General features: G+C 46.9%; 1 protein-coding gene across 3 annotated transcripts in view; it reads right to left on the reverse strand.

The window, feature by feature from the left end:
• Nucleotides 1-13,185, reverse strand: part of FGF1 (fibroblast growth factor 1) — a 94,513-nt gene extending 81,328 nt beyond the window's left edge. Inside the window, exons 1-2 of one of the 3 annotated variants that reach the window (XM_032477019.1) lie at nt 12,768-13,185; nt 2,640-2,781 (exon numbers count right to left, since the gene is read on the reverse strand). The gene's annotated coding sequence lies outside the window, so the exon portion shown is untranslated. The remainder of the gene's footprint in view (nt 1-2,639; nt 2,782-12,767) is intronic. The other 2 variants (XM_014558946.2, XM_014558944.2) reach the window with 2 other exon arrangements.
• Between the last annotated feature and the right edge of the window lie 1,748 nt (nt 13,186-14,933).

Raw genomic sequence — 14,933 nt, forward strand, 5'->3', positions numbered from 1 at the left:
CACACGTAAAGTCAAGCACAGCGCCTGGCTCGTATAGGGGCTCGAGAAAGCCTGGCCACCAGGACAGAAGCTCTTCCGTTCTGAAAGCTCAGAGACTCAAGCAAAAGTCCATGCCAAAGCAAAAGCACCTCCATGCTGCCTGGAAGATGGCCCTGGTGGTCACTCAGGGCATCACTTTGGACCTTGCAACAAACAGACTTGTGAGCAGCCTTTTTAGAACCTACCTTTCAGCAATAATAATAGTAACAATAATGGTCAATACTTAGGCTGTACTCACTAGAAACCGAGCACTGTGCTAAGAGTATTACACATTAGATCCTCTCAGTAGCATTGTTGGTACTTTATTACCCCCATTTTCCAGATGAAGAAACTAAGGCACAAGGTCAGACCTAGTAAGTATCAGAGTCCGAATTTGAACCCTGGACTTTGCCTGGTTGCAGAATCTGTGCACTGAGCCACTATATTCTGCTGCTTCTCTTAAGTAGTGACATTTAGGAACCAAAATGCTTACTGTTCCCTCCCTCCCTCTCCTCTTGCTCTAGGCTGCTGGCCCAGATGCTTGTCCTTGTCCTTAGACCTTGGACTCCTTACCTCCCAGCTGAGCTGGACATCCTGTCAACCCAGGTAGGTCCCCACCTTTCTCTGTGGTTGAGTGGGCCGCATCCAGTTTGTGAAGGGACACCTTGTCAGTACTCAGTGAACTAGATGAGTGAACCCTTTCTTAAGGAAAAATAGTCATTCACCTACAATTTATGTGTCATGGATAGGTGTCAGATTTACCTAAAATGGGGTATGTCTGTGGCACAAATGACTACAGATTATTTTTCCAGTAGCTTAAATCAAGGAGTACTGCGTGAGCCAAACAACGCCTATTTGATGAGGTGGAAGGGGTGTGCCTTCCCCTCTGCATCATCCCTGACTCCTGGAAGCTCGCACAGCGGGGCTGGCGGCTCTATGAGCCTTAATAGTTTATTCAGGGTGCACAGAATGCATGTCAGCCAAGGGAGCAGGCACATCTCTGTCCTGGTAACAGACATCCCTTCGCTAGATGTAGGTGGAGCATATGGATGTCTGTCCACTGTCACCAGGGAAATATCATCATCATAGTCCGTGCCACCTGCCTATAAAATCAAACCACTGAATGAACTGGATAGTGCTTCCTTAAGTCCTTTTTGGACCAGGCAAGGCATATATGTGTATGTGCACACCAGATCTGGGAGGAAGTTTACAAGAAACTCAATGTTTCCTCCCTTCATTTTTTGCATATTAACTTTGCTTTTCATTAAACACTGCCTTTGCAAATCCATTTCCTCACACTAAAAAGGAGGATCCACAGAAAACAGTCTCCCTGAGTTCACCTGCTGCCCTCAGCTGCAGATCTGGTGACCTCGCCTTTAAATACACAATCTCAAAAGGGGAATTTCCTCGGAAGCCCTCAGTGACCAACACAAAGAAAACAAAGGGAGTTTGCGACTGTGAATCACAGTCTCCTGCTACATCCGCACTCATTCACCCAGACAGCCCCGGGAAACAGCCGGCCAGCCCTTTGCTAGACACCACTCTGCAAAGCTGATTTCTTTCCAACCCTTTGCCACCGCTGGGCGGGCTTCACCCTCACTCAGAGCCCGGTTCACCCTCTGCCCGGATGCTTGCATCCACCCTCTGGTGTTCTCAGAGTTAAACCATAAACAATTGCATTCCTGTAGTGAATGAAAGGGAAAGTGCCAGTCACCAAAGCAGAAAGGAAGGCAGGAAAATGGGCGTGGATTGAAACAGCTAGAGAGAGCCCAGAGCATTTGCATCTGCAGAAGCACAGAGCAAGCTCTTGGACCTGAGAGGCAAGCTAAGTGGGTGCCCTCCTGGGTCTCTGAAAAAATGAGTCCTCGATTAAATGCCTGAGATTCCCACCCCAGCACCTGGAGGTCTGGATTTTTCAGGCATTTAGAAGCCTTGCATACTTCTGGCATGTCCCAGTGACGTGGGTGTGGACAGCATCACTGCCAGAGAATGTGCCCAGTGGCTAGCCATTCCTGTTCCTCCTCTGCCGGTACCTATCTGGAGGAGCCCTGAAATGGGGATGTGGTTTTCAAAGAAGATCGGAAGGCAGGTAAGAAGTAATCCAGGTGACCCACTGGGGCCATTGGAATATCAGCCTCGCAGACACACTCAGATAATCCTATATTTCAGCCCAACTTTTATATCAAAAGGTTGATCAAATCTAAGGTGCCCACCCAGTAGACCAGATTTCTAGGCAGCTGAATTTCCAGGCTACCTAAGAGGGTGAGTGTGACAAGCGTAATCAAGCCAGCCAGGCTAAGGCCACAGCATTCTGCTGGACCACAAAGGCTGCGTCCAGCACTTTAGTGAATGAGACCATTCCATCCCTCCAGCCCTCATGGCCCGGCAGTGGGAGGATGAAGGTAAAGGGGGCAGCGTGGTGCATGACAATTCTTACAGTCCCTGCACTCCGGGCGCTATTTTTACATGCCTGTGCCATCAGCCAGCCCTTCTTTATTTCCAGGCAGTCTTTTACTTTCACTGGGATGGACACACACACACACACACGCACACACACACTCCACCTCAGCTCTGGATATAACCTGCTCTCTGCTCCCCAGAATAGAAATCTTGATTCTTACCCGAAGAGCTTGCAGGCTGAGGGCTGCGCCCCTCTCCGGCCGAGGGGAAAGAGAATCCACCCGGTCTGGGCTGCTCTGCGTTGTCACTGTCACCGCGCTGCAGCCCCGAGCTGGCAATCTGAACCTCCCGGTGACTGCGGCTCTGTGTGGGGAGCGAGGACGGGCCGCGGCATGCACATCAGGCTGCCGGTCCGCCTCCAGACACCCTGCCACAGAGCCGGCTAGCAGTCCCGCAGGGCTGGGTGGGAAGCAGGGAGGCAGGCGGGGGCTGAGAAGGTCAGCCTGTAGGTCTCTCTCTGGCTGATCAGCTGAGGGGACCTGCCTTTAGGCACCCGCCCGCACCGACCCCGCCCACAGGGATGCACACAGAGCTCTAAGCACCCCCAGCCCCGGACTGCCAGCAGCAGGCCCAGGGAAGCGGAGCCAGCGGGGAAGGAAGGCAGAGACGGCAGACAGACAGCGGCAGCGACTCTCCTGGGTGTTATTTTAGCGTGGTTTGTCTTGGGGCAAATGGCTGAGCTGAATGGACTACTAGCCCGTCTGAGCAGATTCCTGTTTATTTTGAGGCCTCGGTTGGCAGGGAAACAGCAGGTCGTGGCTCAGAGACACTGCTCTGGAATCAGAAGGCTGCTGGACAAGAGGGCGTCCTTTTCTCCCCTGCCTGTCCTCTGGCAGCCCTGCGCAGGATGGAGATATCTGTGTGTGGCAGTGTGTGTGTATGTGTGTCTGTCTGTCTATGCTGTTCCCATTTTGCAAAGCTGCTCAAGGCCATGGCCATCCAGTTTAGGGCTGGGGAGGGGCGGCAGAGAGCATTTTCTGCCCGTTCCCACCAGGGGTCAAGCCTGTCCCTGCTGAACGAGGCAAAACATCAGGTGAGCCCAGCTTCAGGCGTGGGGATTTCTTCAGTGGACCACGGGCATCGTCTTTATGCCCGAGGCCAGGATGGGGTAGGGAAGAGGGGGAGCTGCCTCTGCAAATAACTCTTGGGTGAGAAGGTGAGGAAAGAAACTGGACTGAAAGCATACAGATCAGGAGGTGTCTTTGAAGAGACCAAATGGAAACATGATTAATAGTTTCCTGTAACTGATGAAGAGTCCTACCTTGTGATGCAGGCGCTGGAGCCTGGGAGGTGTAGCTCTGTGTGTGTGTGTGTGTGTGTGTGTGTGTGTGTGTGTGTGTGTGTGTGTGCGTGTGTGTGCCCACAAGCCTGCCCACCTGATGATTCATACAGGAGGTACAGGTTGACCTGTTGGAACTAGAAATATTCTCACTGGTCTCTCGCTCCTCTGGGAAGGTGGAGGTGGAACCCTGTTCCCTAAACCCATCAGGGAGCAATCAGGAAGCCTTCAGATGCCTCCTGAAGGGATGAGCCTCGGAGCAGCTCGTCTCCTATGACAGGGCACTAGAGGCAGAAGCAACACATAGCGCCAACAATGGGTGAGCTGTGGTTCTCCCAAAAGGGACTTGAGAGGTACAGAAAAAGTTCATTTCTCCAAGCCTTATTAATAGGAACCTCCATGAATGGCTGCTTCCACATACTCAAAGGCACTGATAATTTGCTTTAAAAAAATAATAATAATCTTCTTGAGTATCTGCACGATTCCTGAAGACCTTCTGAATCGTAGAAAGAGGAAAATATTTCAGACAGTCTTCTCGATATTGGAGAATTGCTTTGCTACATCCAGGGTGTGTGTGAGCTCTTTTTAACCACGTGGAATGATACATTTTAAAGTTAGGAGACACCCTAAAGACCCTGAGGACAGAGACACGGCTCAGCGTCTCCCCCAGGTTGCACCCCTAGTTAACTAAGTCCTCGCTGGGTCTGAAACCGGGTCTCCTGCCTCAGGCTAGCACCTGTGAGCCTGCCCACACTGTGCCATTGCACGCTCCTGGGCAGCCCAGCTCTTCCGGGCTCTCCCTCCCTCCCTCCTGAAGGGGGTTCCTGAGACCTTAACCACAGCTTCCCTGCAAGCTGACACGATTACGGTGACAGTCAAAGGTGCCCAAGTGTATGACAGCACCTTGAAAACCAGTAATGCAAGTGTAAGTCATTATTTTAATTTTATTTCTCGGTTACATCTAGTTGTGAAATACTGTTCAGGAAAAAAAAAAAAGTTTAAAAACCACACAGCTCTTAGGCAAATATGAGCACTAGCTACTAAGAGAAACCAATTTCTTGATTACATATCGGGTGTTCAGCAATGGTCCTGTCCAAATGCTGGGAAATCATGATTCCTCAGTTCCTTAAAGTACCTTCTATAATATAATTCTCCTCAGTATTGAACTTTTTAAAGTTTTACTTTAACGTCCCTCAAGTTCTGTATTTATTTCAACATCTGTGTCAAGTACCCAGATTTATCTTTTAAGTAATACACGTTCAGAGGCTTGGAGTCAGGAGACACGATACTGTGAATGCTGTCCAGCCCCTCCGTTATTTAGCATGGGAAGGGGTGGGGGCTACCTAGTTGAAAAGCCTGGCCTCAGAGCAGCCCTCCAGCTCCGGGCCAGGGGATAGTCCATGGGAATAACAGCTGTCAAAGCCACTTATTAAGCATCCAAGAGATGCGACAGCCTTTACAAGTAACAGAAATGACATCATCCCTTAAAGCCCTTAGGTCGCTTTTAAAGTCATTTCTGCAGTGATTAAAACCTTATATAGCCTTAAAAACCTGAAAATAGACTTGCCATATGATCCGGCAATCCCACTCCTGCACATATATTTGGAGGCAACTCTTAATTTGAAAAGATACATGCGCCCCAATGTTCATAGCAGTGCTATTTACAATAGCCGAGACATGGAAACAGCCTAAATGTCCACTGACAGATGACTGGATAAAGAAGTTGTTGTATATATACACAATGGAATACTACTCAGCCATAAAAAAGAGTAAAATAATGCCATTTGCAGCAACATGAACGGACCTAGAGATTGTCATATTAAGTGAAGTAAGTCAGACAGAGAAAGACAAATATCAGATGATATCACTTATATGTGGCATCTACAAAAATGACACAAATGAACTTATTTACAAAACGGAAAGGGACTCACAGACATAGGAAACAAACTTATGGTCACCAAAGGGGAAAGGAGAGGGAGAGATAAATTAGGAGTCTGGGATTTGCAGATACAAACTACTATAGATAAAACAGACAAACACCAAGGTCCTTCTGTATAGCACAGGGAACTATATTCAATAGCTTATAATAACCTATAATGAAAAAGAATATGAAAAAGAATATATATATGCATAATTGAATCACTATGCTGTAGACCAGAAACTAACACAATATTGTAAATCAACTATACTTTAATGAAAAACAAAAACCAAAAACCTTATCTGTGTGCTTACTAGCACTGCAGAGGTGGGCTTGAGAAAGGAAGAAAATGATCGATTGGGAGGACCAAAGAAATCCCAGTAGAAGCCCAGGAGGTTTATCCACAGAGGTGTGGCCTTGGCCCGAATCAGGCACGTCTAGGATGTTGTGGCTGATGCTGGAGGTGAGATTTTTCCTTCCACGTCCTAAAAGATTGACTCACTACCAAGCACTTCAGCAGTTGCTATTACAGAAAGTGGCTCTAAACCTCTTGTGAGAGCTTTAAAAGCAGGGGGAAAGTAGACGGCGGCGTTTCTGTGGTTTCTCTTATTTTGTGCTCAGTGCCTCTGAAAATCAGACATAAAACTATCACTTTTTAACTGCACTGGCATAAAAGAAGAGTCAGAGTGTGATAGATTCAGCAGGATTCAAAATGTCCCCAGTAAATAAATTTTCTTTCCCTCCAGGCATAACACATAAGCCCAGGCTTCTTGTCCTTGAATCATGAGGCTGACATTCAATATTTGCTTTAAAATTTCTCCTTGGTTCATCCTGTTTACATAAATGATACAGTTATGGGAAACGCATACCAGACACACTGCATTTTCTTTCTAATCTCATTTGACCTTGTTCGGACTCAACAAATCCTAATCAGCTGACAGGAGAAATCAGACGCTGCATGCCACTCGCTACCCCCAGCAAAGCATTTCCTTCTGTTTATGCCCAATCATGCAATTAAATGAAGGGCATGCTGGCCTCATGGTGAAGCAGCTGCCAAGATGACGGAGGGGAGCAATTTGACAAACAGGGCACAGGGAAACGCAGCAGACGCTCACAGGAAATTGTATTGGTTGCCCAAGGAGACCTGACAGACACAAACATCACCAGAGCTGCAGGACAGGAACGGGGTCCAAAGGTTCTCAGTGGGGAAGGTGCCTCGCTCTGCTCCCACTGTAACCCAAGAACAGGAGCTTGCCCCAGTTCGTCAGCCTGGCACTCAGCGACTTCGGGGGAGGACGCTTGGACAGGGTCATAGCCACGAGAAGTAGGCTTTCTCTTTCTGATATTCATCACCTGTTGCCAATTCTGTGTCTTCCTCAATCTGTTTTCCTATTTTAATTTTAAAATATCTTGTCTTCAAATGAAAGTAAGGCTTTATGCACATGATAAAAATGTGTAATGTTCAGAAAGGTATAAAATGACCCTCACTCACCCCCTTCTTTCCAAAGATAATCATTCTTCACTTTTTTTCTGGGTCCTTTCAGGGGAAAAAATGTCTCTATGCATTTGAATGTGTGCACAGCTTAAAAGCCATTTACTAGGCACCATGTCCGCATTGTTTGTTTCTCATGTAATAATAGATCTTTCATGCTGGCCTAGACCACCTGATCACCAGCGTTCCTTGCCTGGATTCTTGTAATTTCCTCCTGGCTGGCTTCCCTGCTTCTACCCTTATCCCCTACAGTTCATTCCAGAGGGATCCTGCTAAAAGGTAACTCAGATCTTGTTCTCTTTGGTCAGGAGTATCCAGTGCTTTCTCTGGCACTAAGAACAAAAGCTAAGCTTGCTCCCACTGCCTGCCTCCACAAGTCCCTCCCTGATGCACTCTTTCTCCTCCTCACTGTGTTCCAGCCTTACTGCACCTCATACAGGCCAAGTGTGGTCCTACCTCAGGGCCTTTGCACTTACTGTTCCCTCTGCCTGAAGTTTATTTATTTTCTGCCCCTCCGTTCTTTACTTGGCTGGCTCTTTCTTATCATTCTGGCCTCATTTCAGACCCTCCTCCCTGACCACCTCTTCTGAATCAGCCCCTCACCAGTGTCTATCACATCCCCCTGCTTTCTTTTTCTTCATAGATCTTATTACTGTCTGAAAATGATCATGTTCAGTTATTTGTTTACTTGTCTGTTTTCTGTCTCCTCCTACTGCACATTCTGCATGGGATGTCAAGTCCTTGAGGAGAGCAGAGATTTTATCTGTCTTTTCACCATTATATTCCCAGTCCTTGTACTGATGGTTTTCAAACTTGAATGTGCATCAGAATCATCAGGAGGGTGTTTTCATCAAAAGCACAGATGGCTGGACCCCAACCCCAGAGTTTCTAAATCAGTAGGTCTGTTGTGGGCCTGGGAACTTGCCTGTCTAACAAGTTCCCAGGTGACACTGTGTTTTTTTCATTTTTCATTTTTATTAGGTAGAATTGTTAACAGTTTGCACATATACATTATATTGCATGTAAATACATACATACATACAATATACTGCACTTATTTTTAGTTTATATATATGTACTGATCATTATTTCTAAGAACAGTTTAGAGCTTTAGCTTTTTAAACTTACATAGTTACCAAAGGAATAGAGCCAACCACAAAATAAGAATCAACAGAATGTGGTCATCTAATCATAAAGGACAGTCAAATGTGCTTACACACATATTCAAGAGCTCAATTGTCTAAGTTATAAGTAGTTCCTTTGTGTCTTTTTTTTTTTAAGATTCCATATATAAGTGATATCATATGGTATTTTTCTTTCTCTTTCCAGCCCACTTCACTTAGAATGATGATCTCCAGGTCCATCCATGTTGCTGCAACTAGCATTATTTTATTCTTTTTTATGACTGAGTAGTATTCCATTGTGTACGTGTACACACACACACACACACACACACACACACACAAACCCCACAGCTTCTTTATCCAATCATCTGGATATATTTTTGCTGCTGGTCCGCGGACCAGACTTGAGAACCACCAGTCTAGACAGTGCCTAGAATCCCGTGGGTGTGGTGTATATGTTTCTAATGTGATTGCACAAGTCTGCACAGAAGGATCTGCTACCTTCTTTGGAATGGCAGTTTCCATGACATCACTTATTTATATTTATTGGACAGTAAACCTCCTCAAATTCTTTGTGACAGGAGTGCCCCAAGTTCTGTCAGCTGAAATGGTTTTTCAGCTCCATTGATGTGTTAGCAGATGATTGGAAACCAAAAGTGTTATCAGCCCAAGGGGACCAGTGAGAGACACCTCTTGTTCTCTGAAAACACCAAACCCACAAGGAGTGGGACTCTCGCTTGACATGTGACAGAGAACTGTCCCGAGGGCTTTCCCCACAATTGTTTAACAGCTGTCCTGTTGGTTTGGATTAGGCCCCGGTGCACTGGAATGCACACAGCTTGTCTACCTGGGCCACAGGTTATGAAATGTAGGGACCAGTGGTCTTTCTGTGGGTCAGAAGACCCCAGAGAGTCTGACAAGACCTATAACCCTGTCCCCAGAAAAATAAACATACACACACACACACACCCGATTTCACACTGAATTTCAGGAAGTTACAAGATGCCCCAAGTCCATTTTAATCTCAGATTCAAAACTCCTGATCTAATCATTGGCTAGCCATTTGGCAAAACAAATCAAAACAACCTGGATCCCAGTTTGTCATTTAAATTCCTGATGAATCAGAGGTTTAAATATAATAAGACAACCCTTAGAGGAAAACATTAGAGAAAACCTTAGCGGAAATCATTAGGTAATAAGATTTACCATATTTGAATGGGGAATGTTTTGAAGCATGATTTGAAACCCAGAAACCAAAATAGAATAGTAAGATTGATTTTGTACAATTTAAAACGATCTGTACAAGAAAGAGGAAAAAAGGTCCTCCTAGTTTAGACTCTGGGGAGAAATCTATGGACCCCATCTTTTCCATCTGTATTCTTTCCACTTGAATTGTCTGGGTGGCCTGTGGCCAAGCTATGGGACGAGACAATCTTATCGGAGCAGGCAGGGTCAGACCACATCCTTCAGCGAAGTCCTGTCACTGCACTAATCATTTCATTAGCCATGGTTTGGGGGTTTTTGGAATAACTTTATTGAGATATAGTTCACATACCATGCAGTTCACCCATTTAAAGTATACAATTAAGTGGTTTTAGTATATTCACAAAGTTGTGCAACCATCACCACTGTCTGCTTTAGAATTTTTTGTCATCCTTAAAAGAAACCCCTTACACATTAGCAATCGCTCCCCATTCCTCCCTCCCACCAGGCCTAGGCAACCACTCGTCCACTTCCTGTCTCTCTAGATTTGCCTATTCTGGCCATTATAAATGGGGTCATACACTATGAGTTTCTTTTCCTGAAAAATCATTATGTCTTTGAAATTCATCCGTATTGTAGCATGTATCCGAATGTCATTCATTTTTACTGCTGAATGATATTTCACTGTACGGATATGCCCCATTTTATTTATGCATTCATCAGTTAATGGACATTTGGCTTGTTTCCTATCGTGCGTAATGCTACTGTAAACATTTGTGTTGTGTACAAGTTTTTTTTATTTTAATTGAAGTATAGTCAGTTACAATGTGTCAATTTCTGGTCTACAGCATAATGTCCCAGTGTGTTATGCACAAGTTTTTGTGTGAACGTATGTTTTTATTTCTATTTGGTCTAGTGATGATTTTTCCCTTAAAGATTTACCCAAAGCATTTTACTTAGCCTATACAATTCTTCTGGTTTTAGTTTTGTTCTCTCGTGATCTTGTGGGGAAGCAAGCAGGTCTGGATTCCAAAGACCTTAGAGCCCCTCTGCCCTGAGCCCGGCCCCTCTCTGTTTCTGTGTGATCTGGGATGTGACTTCATCTCGGTGCGCCTCGGTTGTAAGAACACCAGCTCTCGGGCTCTCAGGAATATCATGAGGATTAATGACGTGGACCAAATAGGATCTTATGTTGAGAAGGTGCTAACCCACAGGATGGGCTCGTGTGCATCAGAGAAACAAGATACCCTCAGACCAAGGGCTTGCCCAGCACCACGGGTGACTATATCAACCCCGAGGCCAGTGGTTGGGTGCAGAGGCACAGATGGTATAAAAAATACCATTTACTTAAGATTTGGGTTTCCCCTGTGATCCAACTTTGGTTGCTTTCCAAATCCTGCAAGCCGCCCTCTGAGGGAGGCCCCTGCCTGGTCACCCTGTTCAGGGAGCAGGAGGAAGGTCAGGGCCATGCCCAGTGATGGGCAGCCAGATGGGCAAACTTAAATTCTAAAGCCCACCCTCCAACTAACATCTCTCCAAGGACCACTCTAAGCCAAGACCTCATTTAACCAAAAAGCAGCTCACTCTCTACAGAGCCCCAGGGATACCTCCTTTTGTGAAATCCTCATGGCCCTGACCTTCTTGTTGGCTCTGGAGTAGAGGTTTGACCTCTCACCCCTAGGTACAGTCTGATGAGGACCCCCCCACTTAGCGGAAATCATTAGGTAATAGTGGCAAAAGAGGGGTGGGAAAACATCTGAGCTTCCTTGCGCTCTCTGATCAGTCACCTGTGCCCCTTGCTCTTTAAAATCAGGCAGCAGAAAGTGCGGCCACTGATAAGCATGTAAATGAGGAATTTAATAGGGGAGGAGATGGCAGGCATGCCTGGGTTCTAACCCCCATGCCACCACTTCCTAGCTCTGAACTAGGAGAAGCTTTCTGAGACTCAGTTTCCCCATCTGTTAAATGGGGGTAATAGCAGTATTTACCTTGCAGGGTCACTGTGCGGATTACGGGAGAGGATGCTTGTTTACTGCACACAATCCCGTCTACATTGCAGAGCTCCATCAATGTTTGTCCTTATTATCATAGCACTTACAAAATCAGAATTAAGGATCTCAAGTAATCTAGCCATCCTCTCTAAGCTATTTAGGGAGGCTGTTTGTTTGTTGATTAGTTGGAAGCACCTAGTATGTGTCAGACACCACAGGGAGCTGCTGGTGGCCATCTCAGGAGGGGCGAGTCCTCCTGTGAACAGGACGACACCAGATGCAAAGCCAAAAAATGGAGAGAGACAGATTCAGGATGCCCTCGTCTGGGCACCGGAATCCCACCATAACAAAACCCTGACCTTTTCAGCGACATGAGGAAGAAAATTTCTCCTTATTTTGCCTGTCTTTTCAAACTGGATTCCATTCGATTGTCACTAAAAGAATCTTGACTTATTCTAGGAGCTGTCTGGTTCCCACAAGCATTTTGTTGACTTACCCTTAGCATAGATATTTGTGGTCCCTAGCAGAGGGGCGATGTGTGTCAAGGAATGCATGCCTGTGCACGTGACGGAGACATCTGTCCACGTCCCCAGGTGCACACAGGTACCTGTCATGTGCTTGAGAGGCAGAGACTTTAGAAGGAGAAACCAAGACTCTGCAAAATTTCCTTTTTCTTTGTCTCTCGACTCTGCTTACAGAGCAATTCTCCCCAAACCCTTAATTTTATTCCTTTTGTTCTCGACCAAAGAAAAAAGTTCTTGGCTCTGTGAAGTATATTCTGCTGGGCTCTAAGAAGTCAGGAAGAGATAGGGAGGTGGGTGTGGGGAAAGGAAGCTCTGCAGATCCCATTTGTGTTTTTTCTCTTTTACCCAATTACAAGGACTCAGCCAACATCCATTTATCTATTTCCTATTTCGTACGGAGCTTTTAACAACTAAGCATTAACATTACTGTAATGGGATGTGTCTAATGATTTTCTGGGAAATGTCTTCTCGGGTCTCAGCAAAGATCATTTACTTGGTGGAACCTCTTCCTGATTCCCTGCTCAGAATTAGACTCCCCAGTTCTCTCTGGAAGCAAGTTGGCCTCCGAATGAGAGAAGGGAGTACGAGAATGTTTTACTACAGCATCCATCACACAGACTCAAACCTGCCACCCACTCAGATCTGGGAGGAGAAGAGGGAGAAGGGGGTTGGGGAGAACGTTCATGCTGAGCGCAAGCCTGAAGCCAAGCAGAAAGTCTGCAGCAATCTGAGCTCCTTGGAGAAACAGACGCACTCACCTCTGTGCTTTGGCTCTGGGGACCCTCCTTCTGGGGCAACGGGCAGCTGTGACAGCCTAGGGCGTCCACGCCGTCCTACCAGGGCCGCTGCAGGCCGGCTGCTGCAGGAAGAAGGGAGTTTCCATTCTCCATCAGAAGGGAGTGTCCTTCACCGAAGGAGGCGATGCCCTTACTCTCCTAGAGTCCAGGCTGTTGGATCTGCTTGTCCCCTCTCTTCTGCTGCCTCTCTGGTGTGAATGGAGCCCAAGGGAGCCCCCAGAGAAGGGCTGTGTGCAGATCACACACCACACAGGCCCCTGATCCAGGCTGTTCCTCTAGCCTTGGGGAGCCTGGGGAGGGAGGCGGTGGAGTGCGGTGTGAGGTCACCCTCTTGGGGCCCCTACCAGTGTGGCCGGTGTACCCACAGAAAGCCCAAGGACAAGCACTTGCGTATTTATTTCTCCCCCTCTCATGTGATGTTATTTTTGGACCAAACACAAAAGCTATTTGGGGGCTGGACAGCTGCCAGGCGAAAGGACAGTTATGTCATCCAAGTTGTCTCTGTGCCTTTCTGAATTAGCCTCCGTTACCTTTCCCTGGGAAAGGCAGAATGGGGGGGGGGGGGTCTTGCTCTGAACCTTACTTTTAATATATCTGAGCAATTAGTCCAAATTACTAACTGAATATCACCCAGTTCATCTCCACACTTTGAGGCTGCACAGAGGATCGGTGTAATGAACAAAGTCACTGCTCTCACGTCTGAGGCTGGTGGGCGTGTCCCACGTCAACCTGCATCCGGCCATCATCCACCTGGCGGTGCAGACGCAGAGACCCTCTTAGCCGCGCTGGGTGGGATCCAGCCATGTGGAGGAACGAAGCTCAAACACGGAATCACACTGATTCTGGCCATTTCCCCTGGCTGTTTCTGCTTCTAAACGTAAACCATTGAAATAGCGTGATTTTTCACCCCTGATTCTGCCTCTTCGGACACGAATGGGAAGCTCTGAAACCTCATGCCTGACAGAACGCCAATTCCACATCATCACCTGCGCTGTTATTTCTTGAGCCCTCGCTAAATGCCATTCCCACGCTGCCCTCTTTCCTCGGGTTGCCTCATCTACCCTCACAGCCGCCCTGTGAAGAAGGCAGTCTTGTTCCAATCTGACAGCCAGGGCGGCAGAGGCCAGGGGAGTGAGCTTGCCGGGGGGGAGGGGGTACGGGGGGGGGGGGGACGGCAGATCCCAGCCCCCACCGCCTGACTCCAGAGCAGGGGCTCCCGGCCCCTGTGTGGCTCCTGTCTCCGGAAGCTATAAATTAATGAGATTTCACCGTTTTCATTTCATCAGAAGAAAAACAAAAACCTCACGGTTGATTCAGACCATGACTTCACTCCTCAGAGATTTTTCCCCCCAATTCTTTTTTCCTAGTTCTTGAAGGAGAGAAAGAATAAGGGTTCCGTCTGTTTGCCGTCCCAGGCCCTTATTCTAGGTACAGGATGGAGAGTCTCTGGCCTCTGTGCTCCGTGGGGCCAGTTTCCTATGAATAACTCACTGTGCAAACACACACACCAGAGAAGACTGGGCTGGAAAGCCAGGGGCCTGGCTCCCCACTGCCTCCGAGCTGAATTGCCCTTTCTCTCTGCCACCTTGAGGGAGAGCCAGGGAGATGGGGCCCCACAGCTTGTCCAACACTGCCCTCTGCTGGCCACTAGGCGGAATTACCCCCAGGGTGGTGGTCTTGAGGACTCTCCATTGAGCGCAACAAGGATGATTCTCAGAGGACCAATTTCCAGGTTCTCAGTTTTCTTTAGGTACTTTTTCCTAAAGCTGTTTTGCCTGAGAACATGTCTTTGTTCATAATAATCCTTCCCTTACTGGAAAGAATACCCCTCACTCTTCCCAAATCTTACTAAGAAGCCATTGCCCCAAATGTAAAAATCTCCAGGTCCAAGTCCCCAAACTGGAAACTTCCTTTAGTAATTTAATTCTGCTTCCCTCAATAACTAGTTAGGCATGTTTTTGTTTAACAGCTTTGTCTCTTCTGTCCCTTGAATTTGAGGCAGAGTTCTGTGAAAGCAGATTATAGAGAATATTGGAAACAATAATAATAGATTAATAGGTACATTTAAAGAACGAGGTCGCAGCTTAATTTTTTAATTGCAGTATTTACAGTATCCTGGAAATTATT

Source organism: Camelus ferus, chromosome 3, assembly GCF_009834535.1.
Source record: "Camelus ferus isolate YT-003-E chromosome 3, BCGSAC_Cfer_1.0, whole genome shotgun sequence".
In the NCBI taxonomy this organism is placed as follows: domain Eukaryota; kingdom Metazoa; phylum Chordata; class Mammalia; order Artiodactyla; family Camelidae; genus Camelus; species Camelus ferus.